The sequence below is a fragment of the Coenobita brevimanus genome, chromosome 92, assembly GCF_032717465.1.
Source record: "Coenobita brevimanus isolate Jiangsu-jjx chromosome 92, ASM3271746v2, whole genome shotgun sequence".
Classification (NCBI taxonomy): Eukaryota; Metazoa; Arthropoda; class Malacostraca; order Decapoda; family Coenobitidae; genus Coenobita; species Coenobita brevimanus.
The window spans coordinates 6681220-6696512 of NC_137045.1; positions in this window are offsets into that span (position 1 = coordinate 6681220).

The window sequence follows — 15293 nt, forward strand, 5'->3', positions numbered from 1 at the left end:
TGGGGATCATGAGTTAAGAACATGATCCAAGAAACAAGAAAGCGAACCAAGGGCCATGGGAGAGAGTACAGAACCGAGGAAGTAAACCCATGAACCAAGAGAGAACAGAGGACCAAGCAAAGGAACCAACAAATAAGGAAATAAACCAAAAACCTAAGATATACACCAAGAACCAAGAGAACGAACCAGGAACGAAGAGAACAGAGACTAAAGAGAACCCAAGGAAGGAGCGTAGAACCAAAGGAGAGAGGTGAGAACCGAGAGGACGGGAGCTGGACTGAGGAAGGGGGTCATGAACCGAAGAACGGAGCCGAAAATATGTGAACGAACCGAAAACCACGAAGGGGAACCGAAACCCAACAAGGCGAACCGAGAACCAATGAAGAGAACCAAGTAGTAGTAGTAGTAGTAGTAGTAGCAGCAGCAGTAGCAGTAGTAGTAGTAGTAGGTAGAGGAGTCACTCGTTTATATCAGTGCCACCACGTGAAGGCGTTTCTCTCCAGCACCAAGGCGAACCAGGAACCAGTGAGACGAACCGAAAACCAATAAGGTGAACCGAGGAGCGAGGGAGCGAGCGGAGAGGCTGGAGGAGAGAGTGGAAGAGGGAGGTGTTGAGAGGCACTTGAGAGATTGTTGATGCTCCTTTGTAGTCTCGATTTTATCACCCCACCCTACTACGTCTCTCTCTCTCTCTCTCTCTCTCTCTCTCTCTCTGCTGGAGGAGGAGAAGGAGATTGTGGGATAGTGTGGAGAGAGAGAGAGAGAGAGAGAGAGAGAGAGGTGAGATACACTCGAAAGAATAATAACATCTATATATATATATATATTTATTTTTTGCATTCTTCTTCACCTATTAACATTCCAGTCTCTCCTTTTCTGTCTCATTCCCCTTCCAAAGTTTTTACCCTCTATTTTCATTTTATTTTTTTAACAACACTTTCCACCAGATTATTATGTATTCCAGTTGTCGCTTCATCATCACTATCATTTACACTTTCCACTGCATTCTTCTCATCATATTGCACGGATTCCCTTTTCCCTTCTAGTAACCATAATCACTGTCTACAATCTTCATCTTTTTTTTTTTATCGCTTTCCCCAAATTTTCGCCTCATCATTATTTACAATTTGTACTCTTTTTAAACTCTCACTTTCCGTCGAAGATTCTTGTTTCCATTTCTCTCGTTTCCTTATTTTTCCTTTCATCATTATCTGCATTTTTATTTTCAAGAGCCGATTTCCCATTAATTTCCAGTGTATCCCATTACCATCGTCTAGAGCTTCACTTCTTATTTACCAACGATTTTCTCTCAGCTTTCCTGTTTTTCAGTTCTCCCTCTCATCATCATCATCATCATCATCATAATTACCACCATCATCAGCATTATTATTACTATCATCATCATCATCATCATAATTACTACCATCATCAGCATCATTATTTCTATCATCATCATCATAATTAGTTCTATCATTATCATCATCATCATTATTATTATTGTTACTACCATCATCATAATCATCATTATTATTAATATCATTATCATTATTACTACCATTATCATCATCATTACTATCCCCATCATCATCATTTTTCCAGCAGTACATTCTCATTCTCTCGCCTTTTTTAAAACCATATTCCGCTAAAATATCCATGTATTCCATTCCTTCTTATACCATCATCACGGACTTAAAATTCACTCCAATACTTCATCATCTACTAATAATCCAGTCCAATATTTCAGCTTTCTTCGCTCTGACGCCACCCCATCGCCTTCCCTTGTTATATTCTTCCTTTTCAGACTTTTTCCTTTTTTTTTTTTTTTTATTATTCGTTATCTTTTCGACATTCTTCCTCTTCCCAAAAGGGCAAAACAGAAGCATTGTATGTACTTCTCTCACTCTAATGCTGCTCATAATATTCTCGCCCCTACACACACTTTCACCTTTCCTTCTCATCCTGAAAATTCTGTCTGTCTGCCTATCTGTCTGTCTGTCTGTCTGTCTGTCTCTCTCTCTCCCTAACTGACACTCGGTGATTCTGGTGACACCAAAGTAAAAGAGGCCAGTTTTTGTGAACCCCTCCCTCTCTTCTCAACCCCTTCCCCCTTTCCCTCTCTCTCTCTCTCTCTCTCTCTCTCTCTCTCTCATTTCCTGGCGGCCAAAATATATTAACACATACAGTATTACACAACATGACACCACGAATTCCAAGTACACAATGTTTCCTGCAATTTTCTCTCACGCTATATTTCTTACAGGTTTTTCTTACGCTATTTAATGTCTCATACTAATTATTACCGACAGTATTTTTCAACCCACCTCGATATCTCCCCATGAACGTTCTCGCAATAAGGTTAAGATTTTAGTGGGAGGAGGGCGGCTTTATTACATTATTTTAGTGGGAGGAGGGCGGCTTTATTACATTATTTTAGTGGGAGGAGGGCGGCTTTATTACATTATTTTAGTGCGAGGACGGCGGCTTTATTACTTTATTTTAGTGGGAGGACGACAACTTTATTACTTTATTCTTGCTATTGCCAGGCGATTATATTCAGCGTGGATACAGGAGTGAGCAAAAATTCGCTGACACTTCTCCGCCGGCTTTGGCAATGGAAGGTGTCACAAGAACAATTTTTGTGATTATATATATATATATATATATATATATATATATATATATATATATATATATGCGAGGAAGAAGGAACCCAAGGCCAGAATCCCGCAAGATTGTTCCTTCCAAGAAAAAATATAAACAAAATAACAGTAATATGACGCACACAACAAAGAAGCTTGAGAAGGAGGAGTATTTGGCCGTCTGGGGAGGAATGAAAAATACTGAGGAACAGATTCAGTGCTGGCTGGGGATTGTCGGTCAACTTTTGCTATTGGCTGTACAGTCGCTGGCATAAATATCAACCCACTTCCCTAAGACCAATAACGAAGCGATGATCCAATACTTCTGAAACCTATCGTACAAATGTTTTCATCTGATGGAGCTGGACCACTCCCACGTACTACGTCGACAATACAGAAAATTAACTGGGCCTTAGACATGAGGTAATGATGAATCTCCTTGGTTACGAGTCAAATCAACACCTGGCCATCAATTGGGCTGAAAGGGGACAAAGATCTCTGCCACGTTAGGGTAAAATGTAAAATTCAGTCTAATTTTGCGATCTTCAAAGCCAAAGAACCTCTTCAGAAAATTTTGTTGAGTTTCATAATTTCTCGACTAACAAGTGGATCGGTATTTTTGTCGGCGACTGTACAATGTTCATCACCCCTTCAGTACTGTGACTTCTTTTATTTTATTTTTTACTTTATTCCTGCTACCACCACGCGATTTCATTCAGCTCAGTAAAGTCCTCTGGTAGTAAAGGAGACAGGGACGATCTCCATCACCTCCTTTAATAGCAAGACGTCTTTTGCTTTACTGGGTTTACTTGCTACCCCGAGATAATTTTATTTAGCTTAAGTGAGACAAAGGGCCACGGAGAGAGAGAGAGAGAGAGAGAGTACACTGACGTCTCTTTTTTCTTGCCATCAACAGACGATTTTATTCAGCTTAGACGTGAGCGCACACACACACACACACACACACACACACACACACACAATGCAAAAGAAACCTCTAATATGCTACAACGTCTGTCATATATTTGGTGTGGCCAGATGATTATGTAAAGGTGGGTCGTATGTCCTTTCAGTGGCTGGCTTATTTTCTCACCCTGTTTTTTATTTATTTTTTTATGAAGACGCATACAGTCTCCTAAACACACCCGATACAACACCTGGACCTGCATTTACATCAGTTAAGGTAGCTCCCTAACACCTTTTACTTACTGGTTTACTTTTGCATACACCTCGTTAATAATTCCTTGTGTGTTTGTTTTGCCTTCCATGTTGGTGATTAAGAGATAAAAACAACATATAAGAGAGCAGTATGGCGTTGTATGGAAAATAAATCGCTAAGGAAAAGGTATTAGGGAGCTTCCTTAACCGATGAAAATACGGGTCCTTGTCTTTCACGTGCATCACTCAGTAATTCCTTCCCAACTCGTACTTTGCCAGCATGGGAAGGGGATAATTCTGGGAGTCATGCTAAGGTAGCGTCCATAACAAACGTTTGCTGGTGCGAGGGGAAATTTTGCGCCACTGTACGCGAGAGGGTGCGGGATGAGAACTTCAATGGATTGGAGTGATGCAGAACTCCCACTCGCTCCAGCAAGCATCTGGTGTGGACGCTCCCTAAGAAAATCCAGTCCTGCAGTGAACCTAAAATGGCGTGATACAGTTACATTCACAGTTACAGGAGAAAACCCGGCTCGTCTTTTATATTCCCTCCCTAGTATCGCCAGTCTATTATGCCAGGCTTCAGTCCATTATACCAGGCTTCAGTCCATTATACCAGGCTTGAGAGAGAGAGAGAGAGAGGCATTGAACAGGCTTGGTACAATCACCAAGGCGCCTTTTATTGTCCATTGATGCAGCTAACTAAGGAGAGAGAGTTGGGTGCTTAGGAGAAAACAATGCAAAATTAACCCTTTCAGTACGATGTCTTTTATTACTATCACCGCCCTAGGAATTCATTCAACTAAAGAGGAAAATTATTAATAATCTTAAGGCCGCATTCACGGTTGCAGTAAAGAGAGAGAGAGAGAGAGAGAGAGAGAGAGAGAGAGAGAGAGAGAGAGAGAGAGAGAGAGAGACAGACAGACAGACAGACAGACAGAGAGGAGGAGGAGGAGGAGGAGGAGGAGCAGGAGGAGAAGAAGCAGGAGGAGATGAAGAAGAAGAATGAAAGAAAGAAAATTAAGAAGCTATCAACCATGGCCAAGACTTGCTTTATATTCCACGCAGGTAAACGATAAAACGATTTCTCCCAGGTAAGATCTCCAGCCTAGACTAACACAAAGGCAACTCAGAACACAAGAAAGGCAGTCCAGCATTCGTGACGGTGCATTCACACTCCCTTCCTAATTAAGGCCAACTACTAAACGAGGCGAGGTAATTGGCTGTTAATGTCATTCGCCTCTGCGTACCGGTAGTGACAGCTGGCCAACACACCGTAGGAGGGGGGGAGAAAGGAGGGGGTGGATGTTGCTTGGACGACGAGAAAAGAGGGCTTGCTTTGAAATTACCTTGCATGATAAATAAGGGGTTCAGAGATTATTTAGGGAGATGTGTACTAGAAGGCATGCTTTGAAATTACCTGGCACGATAAAGTTAAGGTTAGGAAATTATTTAACGAGATTTGGACGGCAGGGAGAGCAGACAAGCTTTGAAATTACCTTGCACGATGCTTTGAAAGTTAGTTGATTATTTTAGATCTATACTAGAATGCATGTCCTCAAATTACCTTGCAGAAAATTTTTGGGGGTCTAGGATGAAATTACTTAAGGAGTTTGGATAAGAAGGGAATGTATGCTCTGAAATTACCTTGCAAAATAATTTTAAGACTTGGTAAGGGCAATTATTTAGAGAGGTCTGGAGAAGGAGAGTATGCATGCTTTGAAATCAACTCACTGAATAATTTTTGGAGGAAATTATTTAAGGGTATGTGGATAAGAAGGAGAGAATGCTCTAAGGTTTGGTTGAGGAAATTAATTTGGGAGAATATCCGAGCTCCTTCATTATCTCCTTTAAAGGGAATAATAGAACTATCTGGTGGAATTAAGAGCAAAACAAAAGAGGTGTTACGTGCTTAATGAGATGCCAGGTACACGAGAGAGGACCGAACACATAATTTCTTCTTCTGGTTGACATTGTTGTCCTCTTTTCTACTTGCAGGAAAATTTTAAATCAAACCTGCGTCACATACGTACTTCCTAGCGTACACTGGCCATCTTCACAGGGAGTGCTACCCCCGCCCTGCCTCGCCACCGCCCACCGTCGCACCTCGTCTCGCCCATCCCCTATCCACCAACTCCACCCATCCACACAAGACTGGCTTACCTCCAAACCACTTCATCATTAAAGCTGGTTTTTGACTCATGCCTACGACCTGAAGTGGTTTGTAGAGAGAGGGATCAATCTAATGCACCAAAAAGGATCTGCAAGGACCCGAAAGGCATAAATTGTCATACTAAAAAAATAAATAAATAAATAAATAAATAAAAATCATGGAAAACTGACTCAATCGATCCACACTGACCTAAAAATTAAAGTGTTGGATCTGGATGGACCTAAAATGACCAGAATAATCTTGGGGTCAGAACACGGGTGAAATTAAGCAGAATGACTAGACTGCAGTGACTCAAAAGTAACCTGACTGGAGAGAGAGAGAGAGAGAGAGAGAGAGAGAGAGAGAGAGAGAGAGAGAGAGAGAGAGAGAGAAATGGACTGACTGAGTTCGGAAAATGGGCACAGAAAAGAGAAAAGAGAGGAGGGTGGGAGAAAGAGGAATAAAAGGAGGGGGGGGGGGATTGAAGAACGTATGAGGAAAGAAAAAGGGTTGAAGAAAGAGAAGAGAGGGAGATGGGGGAAGACAGCAGAAAAGAGAGAGGGGAGAGGGGAAACAGCAGAGGGTGAGGGAAGAAGACAGTTGTAGGTGGAGAGGGAAGTAGGAGAATAAGCAGAGTAGGAAAGAGAAAGGATGGGGACGAAAGAAAAGAAGCAGGTAAGAAGGGGAGGAATGTAGCAGGTAGAAAGGGAGTAGGAGAAAGAGAAAACAAGCAGGTAAGGGGAGAGAAAAAGGAGAAAAGAGGCAGGTAGGGGGGAGAGGAATGTAGCAGGTAGACTATCAACCAAGGTGTGAGAACCGCTGTCGAGGGCCGGCGGACAGGTAGCAGAGGCACTAATCACCCTACAGCACCTACTGGGAGATACGTAGATAGGGAGCCTCCATATACAGAGAGGAGAGAGGAAAAGAGAGAAAACAGGAGAGCGGGGGGAGGTGAGGAAGAAGAAAGTGAGAGAGAAAAGGAGAGGAAGAAATTGGGAGAGGAAAGGAGAGGAAGAATTTGACAGAGATCGAAAATAAGAGAGAGAGAGAGAGAGAGAGAGAGAGAGAGAGAGAGAGAGAGAGAGAGAGAGAGAGAGAGAGAAGACGAAGAGAGCGAAAAAGAAAGTGTATGCTCAAGATTAAGAGAGAAGAGGAAAATCAGGGGAAGGAAGTGAGAGAGAGAGAGAAGAAATCCAAGATCAGAAAAAAGGAGACGGGGAAAAGGAAAGAAAAAAAAATAATGAGTTGTAAGGCTAAGAAATTATGAAGCAAGTTGTAAGGGCAAGAAACAACCAGAAAAATAAAGAGATGCAAAGGTAGGGGGTGTGGCCAGGAAATCAGATGGACGAAGAGAGAATGAGGAACGACAGGAGTGAAAAAGAAGAGAAAAAAGCGAGAGTGAAAGACTGAGACAAGGGGAGAGTAACTCAGGTCAGAAGGCAAGGTGAAAAGGAAAAATAAAAAAAAGAGAGTGCGAGAGAGGGAGAAAGAAAGAGAAAACAGAGGGAACGAGGGAGAGGAGAACGGAGCAAGAAGGTTGGATGGAAGGGCAATGAAAACAAACAAGAAAAACAAGACAGAAGGAATGGAAGGGAGGATGTCGGGCAAGAAGAAGGAGGTAGAAAGATCATACAGAGGGAAGAGGAAGAGGGAGAAGTGGCGGAGGAGAGGGGCAGAAGAAGGAGGAACGCTAGGTAGTGATGACGGACTATCAACGAAGGTGTGAGAACCGCTGTTGAGGGCCGCTGGGCAGGAAAATGGGGCGCTAATCACCCTACAGCACCTCTTGGAAGATACGAGTTGAGAGCTTAAAGAGGAAAAGAGAAAAGAGAGAATAAAGGAATAGGGTGAGAGAAGGTGATAGGATGAAGGGACCATGAAGCAAGGTGTAAAAATAAAATGAACAGGAAGAAGAAGCAGGTAAAGGGGAGAGGGATGCGGCAGAAGGTACAGTAAGGTAAATAAGCAACGATAATATTAAGGGGAAAAATCGTAGGATGTAGGAACAACCAGGCAAAAATTATGACAACAAAAGGAAGTGCGAGACAGGGAGTACCGACCGACTGACTGAGAGATGAAGCAGACGAAGAAGAAACAAAGAGAGAGATAAATACAAACGAAAGATGGAGAGGTATAGGACTGACTGACTGCTTAATACACTGACAGACAATGACACAAAGCTAATGGAAACACACACACACACACACGCGCGCGAGGAAGGAGGAGAAGGTAGTAAGGAGGTCGGACTATCAACCAAGGTGCGAGAACCACTGTCGAGGGCCGGCGGACAGGTAGCGACGGCACTAATCACCCTACACCGCCGCCTAATGTGACAGGCACTCGGCAGGGGGCGCTGATGGGGGGTCTGATTGTGTGTGTGTGTGTGTGTGTGTGTGTGTGTGAGAGAGAGAGAGAGAGAGAGAGAGAGATACAAAACAATCTAGCCAAGGTTCGCTAAATACATCGAGGGAAAGACGAACTATTTGGGATAGGCATTCATTGAGATGGGACTCTTGTTAATTCTCAGACAAAACTGGGACGATAGTTTTACCTTAATCTGTGTACTGTTCAGGTGAGTTCAGATACTCCTTGTACAAATGCCTGAACTATTAGCCTCTGCAGATAAGGGACTAATTAACTGTTATGAGGTTGTTTTGGGTGGTTAATATAGAGGTACCGTAACTTACTACTTTTCCTATAATTAACGTCATATTCCTCACAATGCACCACCCACTGTAACACGGACTTGTGATTTCAACTGTACACCTCAAGACAAAAGAACGTTGCTATTCCACTGCATTTGTGTCATACTTAGGTCATGCCCTTTCCTTTCCTCCCTGACAGACCACATCAAAGAAAATCATCTACGTCTGCGAAACATACAAAGCACCTCTCAGCATAGGAATAATAGCTACCGGAGGAAAGTGAGTAGCAAAAGAGTTGAATAATCAGGTGAACATTTGTCCCCTACAGCACATATTAGGGAATCTTCTAAGTCTACGTGAGAACAGAGAGAAAACAACAAATCTGAAGCGACAATCCGTGGACAAAAAATTAGACAGGATGGCGGGGAGAAAACTTTTATCTTCACTCACATTACCCAACACTTTTTTCTTTCCCTCCTTTTTTTTTTCGTTCCATAGAGCACTTACTAATTTTTTCCCGAAACAAAGCGTCCTCGGAGCGCATTTCCCTGGCCATCAAACAGCGCGAGGACCGTAAACAAAGGCAAACAAGAGAGGAGAAGGCGTGTTTTTGCTGCGGGAGGCGAGATAAGGCGAGAGGCGTAAGGAGGGGAAATAGGGGATGTCTGGCACAGTTTGACTCACTTGGCTGCCACTTTGCGATACACCCACCACCCCTCTGACACACACACACACACACACACACACACACACACACACACACACACACACACACACCAAACAACAATATAAACCACACACACCCAACCACCTTCGTCATAATAACCACTACCACACAAACACCACCACCTTAACGTCGAAAACTATAGGTCTATCACTTTAACCTGGCCCGATTTTCGTCCTTTTGCAGCTTAATTCACGTAGTTCAGTGGCAGAAAGACATTACTGCGGTTCTACAGCCAATACACTGAACTTCTTCGTGACAAGCATAATATTTTCTTACAAATCTCTTGACACAGAATTGAAGATGGTGAGATGGCATTTATAACTAGTCAATTCCTGTACCACAATCTACCACAGCTATTACCATCATCACAACAACCATTACCACAACTACCTCCATCATAATTAAACAACATCATCTACAACCACTATCACAACAGTAACAATTATAACTTATCGACATTCATTACCCACAAAAACCAATCTCTCAGCTATCACCGTCACACGTAAAAAAAAAAAAAAACTTACCTACAACTACGCCACTATTACAACTCTGCTACAACCACTACCACTACTACAACATAACTACAACCACCACCACTACCACAACAACCACTACCATTACCACAAATACCATAACAACCACACGAGTTAATAGTTTCTACTTCCTGATCTCCCGCTATCACTCCTCTCAGACCATCATCACAATCACCACCATCACCACCTTCCACAAACACCACTTAATTACCCACCACCATCACCACCTACCACTATCATCACCAACTACCACCATCACCATCACTTAACCACCATCACAACTACCACCAACTGCCACCATCATCATCACTTATACCACCATCAGCATCTACTACCATCACCACCTACCACCATCACCATTATCATCATCACTTAACATCTCTATCACCATCATTCGTCAGCACTTTCACCATTTGGCGTGCGTATCACTAAAATCTCTCTCATTAAAAGCCGTTTGAGAGAGAGAGAGAGAGAGAGAGAGAGAGAGAGAGAGAGAGAGAGAGAGAGAGAGAGAGAATAAGAGTTACTAAGGGTGAAGGAATGAAAAAACGAAAACGGTAGAAAAAAAGAACTGAAGGAAACCATGCAGAACACACACACACACACACACACACACACACACACACACACACACACACACACACACACACACACACACACACACACACACACAAAGATGGATACACAAAGAATATTAAAAAAATCACAAAACTCATAACAAGAGGACATTATAGAGAACCGATCAGAAATGCATAAAATACATAGCGAAATAAGACAATAAAAACAGAAAAAGAATCACATCAAAAAGAAAACAAAACAAAGAGGTGATATAGAGAAGCAGAGGCACAGAAAATATAAGGAGTAAAGTAGAGAATAAACACAGACTAAACACAGAGGATAAGGAACCTAAAATCAACACACAAAAAAGCAAAGATAAAGCAGAAGAGGGAGCACAGAGTATAAAGAATGAGGCAGTCAGAATTTAGGAATAAGCAAAATAAAGAATGAAGTCGTATAGAAAAGGGGCACAGAATATAAAGAATGGGGCGATAAGAAGAGGAAGAGATAAAATAACGAATGAGGCGATATGGAATAGAGAATAAGCACAATAAGGAATGGGGTGATAAAGAAGAGGAACACAGAAAATAAAGAATGAGGTGATAAAGAAGAGGAACACAGAAAATAAAGAATGGGATGATATGAGAAGAGGAACATACAAAATAAAGTGTTAGGGAGGCAGCAGGCAGGCAGAAGGACTCCCTCACCCCCTGCCTAACCCCTTCGGCGACTTATAAATCAAGTACTTGACCTGTGGCGTCTGGCTGGCCCACCCCGTAACCTCGGCCTTCACCTGCTCCCCTCCTTCACCCACCCCACCCAAACCCTTACCCACCCCAACCCGACCCTCATAGCCCTCACGTAGCCCTTACTTCAGCCCTTTAGTAGCCTTTATCCCAGTTGTCTTTAGCCCTTACCTCAGAATGTACTTATATCAGTCCTTATCCAGCCCTTTCTACTATCCCCATGCAGCTTAGCCCTTTCTCTGTCCCTATATCTAGCCCTCATGTAATCCTCTCTCTCTTCTTAACTCTCACATAGTCAGACCCTCATATATAACTTTTCTCGGTCCCCAGCGGCTCAGACCTCCATACAGACCTCAGCCCAGCCCTTGCATAGTTATCTGCAGCCCTACTACAGTCCTATTACAGTCCTAATACAGATCGTCAGTTATTTATACAACCCTTTTAATGGCCTTCAACATGGTCCTCTATACAGTTTGACCCTCACACGGCACTTTCCCCAGACCAGCCTAGTTCTCACACAGTTTTTTAAAGCCATCTCAGGTCTTACACACACACACACACACACACACACACACACACACACACACACACACACACACACACACACAAAACCACTCCTTTCCCCCAGTCTCATACTGTCCGCATCTCAGCTCTGCCACAGTCCTCACTACCGATCTCATGACAGCTTTCACTTCTCCTTATTACTTCACAACAAATTATTCACAATCCTCACTCTCGCCTTTTTACATAGAACCATATGGCAGTTCTCTCTCCTTACCTCATAATGTCCACACCTTAGTTCTGCCACATATCTTAAAAAAAAAAAAAAAAAAAACTCAGCTCTCAGATTTTCCTTCAGCATCTCATCTATACACATGGCGTCCTGCTCACTTTTTCTGCTTCCTATTTGACTATCTTTCATGGGCTGTCTTGTGCATGAAAATTCTTTACTTGTGCCCCCCCACTCTCTCTCTCTCTCTCTCTCTCTCTCCACGACGGGTCACCACAACTCGCCTCTCCACTTCATTAAACTTGAGAACATTCCACTTTAATCGCGGAATGTCACCACCACCAACTCCTTCCCTCCCTCTCTCCCCCCGTTCCCCTCTTCCTTCTTCTCCCTCCCTCCTTACCTCCCTACCTCCCTGCTTCTCTCCGTACCTATCTCTCTCCCTGTCTCCCTTCCACCTACCTCCCTACCTATATCTTTGTCTCCCTCACTACTTATCTCTCTTTCAACCTCGCTGCCTCCCTACCACTTCGTCTCTCTACCTCCCTTCCTTTCTCTTTCTCCCTACCTCCTCCCCTTTCTCTCTCTCTACTTTCCTCCCTCCCTCCTTGCCCACCTACCTCTCTCTCTCTGCCTTTCTTCTTCACATTCTACATACCTCTCTATCTTCCTTCCTACCTTTCTAACTCCATACTTACCTATCTTCCTCTTTCTCTGTCTGCTCTCTCCCTTCAGTCTTATCAACCTACCTACCTCACACACCCAACTACCTACCTCCCTTCATCTCTCCCTTCCTATTTACCTACCTTTCTCCCTCCCTCCCTCCCTCCCTCCTCAACTTTCGCTATCATGGAGACGGCCGGTCACCCCTTCCGCCTTTTAGCGTCAAAACGTCAGCATGTCAGGGTAAAAAATGAGCCGAGAGTAATGAGGTGCATAATGCTTTCCTGGCCCTGAATAGGAGAGTGAATGCTTGGTGAATAGGAGAGTGACTGCTGGTGAATGGGAGAGTGACTGCTGGTGAATGGGAGAGTGACTGCTGGTGAATAGGAGAGTGACTGCTGGTGAATAGGAGAGTGACTGCTGGTGAATGGGAGAGTGACTGCTGGTGAATAGGAGAGTGAATGCTTGGTGAATAGGAGAGTGACTGCTGGTGAATAGGAGAGTGACTGCTGGTGAATAGGAGAGTGACTGCTGGTGAATAGGAGAGTGACTGCTGGTGAATAGGAGAGCAACTGCTGGTGAATAGGAGAGTAATTGCTGGTGAATAGGAGAGTGACTGCTGGTGAATAGGAGAGTGACTGCTGGTGAATAGGAGACAGACTGCTGGTGAATAGGAGAATGACTGCTAGTGAATAGGGGACAGACTGCTGGTGAACAGGAGAAAGAATGCTTGGTGAATAAGAGAATGGCTGCTTGGTGAACTTGAGAGTGATTGCCTGGCGTGTGAGTGGATCGGTGCACGTGAGGGAGGGAGTTTATGGAATATTAAAAGCAATCGAAGTGTCACAGAAATCGAGGGGCAAAAGGGGCGGAAGACAATCTTTAAAACCAGTGTATGACCAAGTAAGATTCAGTCTTTCTTTTGTCTACTGTGAGGTGTTGAAAGACACTAGGCTACTGAATCCCAAAGTAAATGAAGTAGAAACTATCAAGAAAGGATTCAACACGTGGATCATGGTCAATTCACTCCCCTTGTGTTCACATCAGGTGGGATGGGTCCAGAGGTGGGGAAACTGTACTTGGGACTGGCAGAGGTTCTTTCTGAGAAGAAGCATCAAACCTAGGGTTCTGTTATGGCCTGGATGAGATGTCGACTGTCATTCTCCCTCGTGAGGTCTGTACTCCTATGTCTCAGGGGCACAAGATCATCAGCCCTCAGGCCTGTCTCTGGCGGATATGGATTACCAAGGTACTGTGGCCGAGAGTCTCATAGACCAGCGACTCCAACGGATTAATGTATTTATTAGTACTGTTATGTTAATTAATAAAAATCAAATAATTAAAGTAGTAGTTGATGGTTCATATCCACTGCCGTTGGCGTGCTTGGGGCCAAAGGACTGTAATATGAGGGTTGGTGTTAAACTTCACTTTACAACTCCAAATGGTGATCCGTATTATGAAGGCTGGTTTTGATCCTCACAATATACAGTAATTTCCAAATGGATGGAGGTGACCTTAGAAAATAAAAAGTCACTGTTATTGTTGTAGGCCCAGGTTAATCTGAAATGTGAACACAGGAGACAGCAGACTGAAGTTGCCCTGCTCCTGCAGTTCACCATCCTACCTCTGGGGGACAGGGAAACATATGAAGGATGCTTGTATAACCAGGCAGTTGAGCCGCCCGGGTTATATCAGTGCCACCACATGAAGGCGTCCATCTCCAGCACCACCTCTCGTACGGAAGGGGTCAATGAAGGTCATACAATAACCCCTCAGGACCCCCCATAAAATCTCTCCAAAAACAAATAAAATAAATCCATATATAAATAAGTAGTAAAATGGTTGTCCACTATTCAGATACTCGCTAATGGGAATACCTGCCAGCTTCTCTAATGGTAATACAATCGTCTCATTAATTACAGGTAAATTATTCTACCTGTCGGAGTATGCGGAGAGAACACCCGTAAGCGGCCGGTAATTATCACATACGCTTTACTAATTATCGCATATCCTTTACTGAATATGAAGGGTGTATGCTGATGTGGTTGATCCTGTTGCATTATATTAGTCTCTTTACTTTGTGTTCTTTGTATTTTATTATTTTATTTGAGAGGAGCGTGTGGAGGTACATGGAGAGACAGACAGACAAATGAGGAAGTAAAGGAGCATCGTGGTGTTTCAGACAGACAAATGAGGAAGTAAAGGAGCGTTGTGGTGTTGATGTGGATGTGGCGAAGTGTTAAGAGAAGTACTTTAAGATGGTTTTGCCATGTGAAGAGGATGAAGAATATGAGACTGACTAGAAGAGTGCATGTGAGTGAGGTGGAGGGGCACAGGTGGAGGGGGAGACCAAGGATGAGATGGAGGGATAGTGTAGAGAGGTATATGAGAGGAGGGAGTGTGAGTTGGAGGGAAGGTAGCCAAATTTCGGAGGAAAGGGCGACATGGAGGCGATTAGTTTGTGGTCACCGCTTACGGGATTTAAAGGCCCTGGCAATAGGTACATACACAAATAGACAGATAGACAGATAGCCAGATAGATAGATAGATAGATCGACAGGCAGAAGACAGACAGATAGACTGATATAGATTTTTGCTAATTCCAGAAGTACTTATTGAGCTGAGGAGAGACTTCTTGAACTAAAGGGGTTTAATACAGCCTTAATTATGCCCTTCACTGCTAGAGATAACTGAGTAAAAATAAATAAGAAAATACGTCCTCAAACTGAAGAGATTCATTCT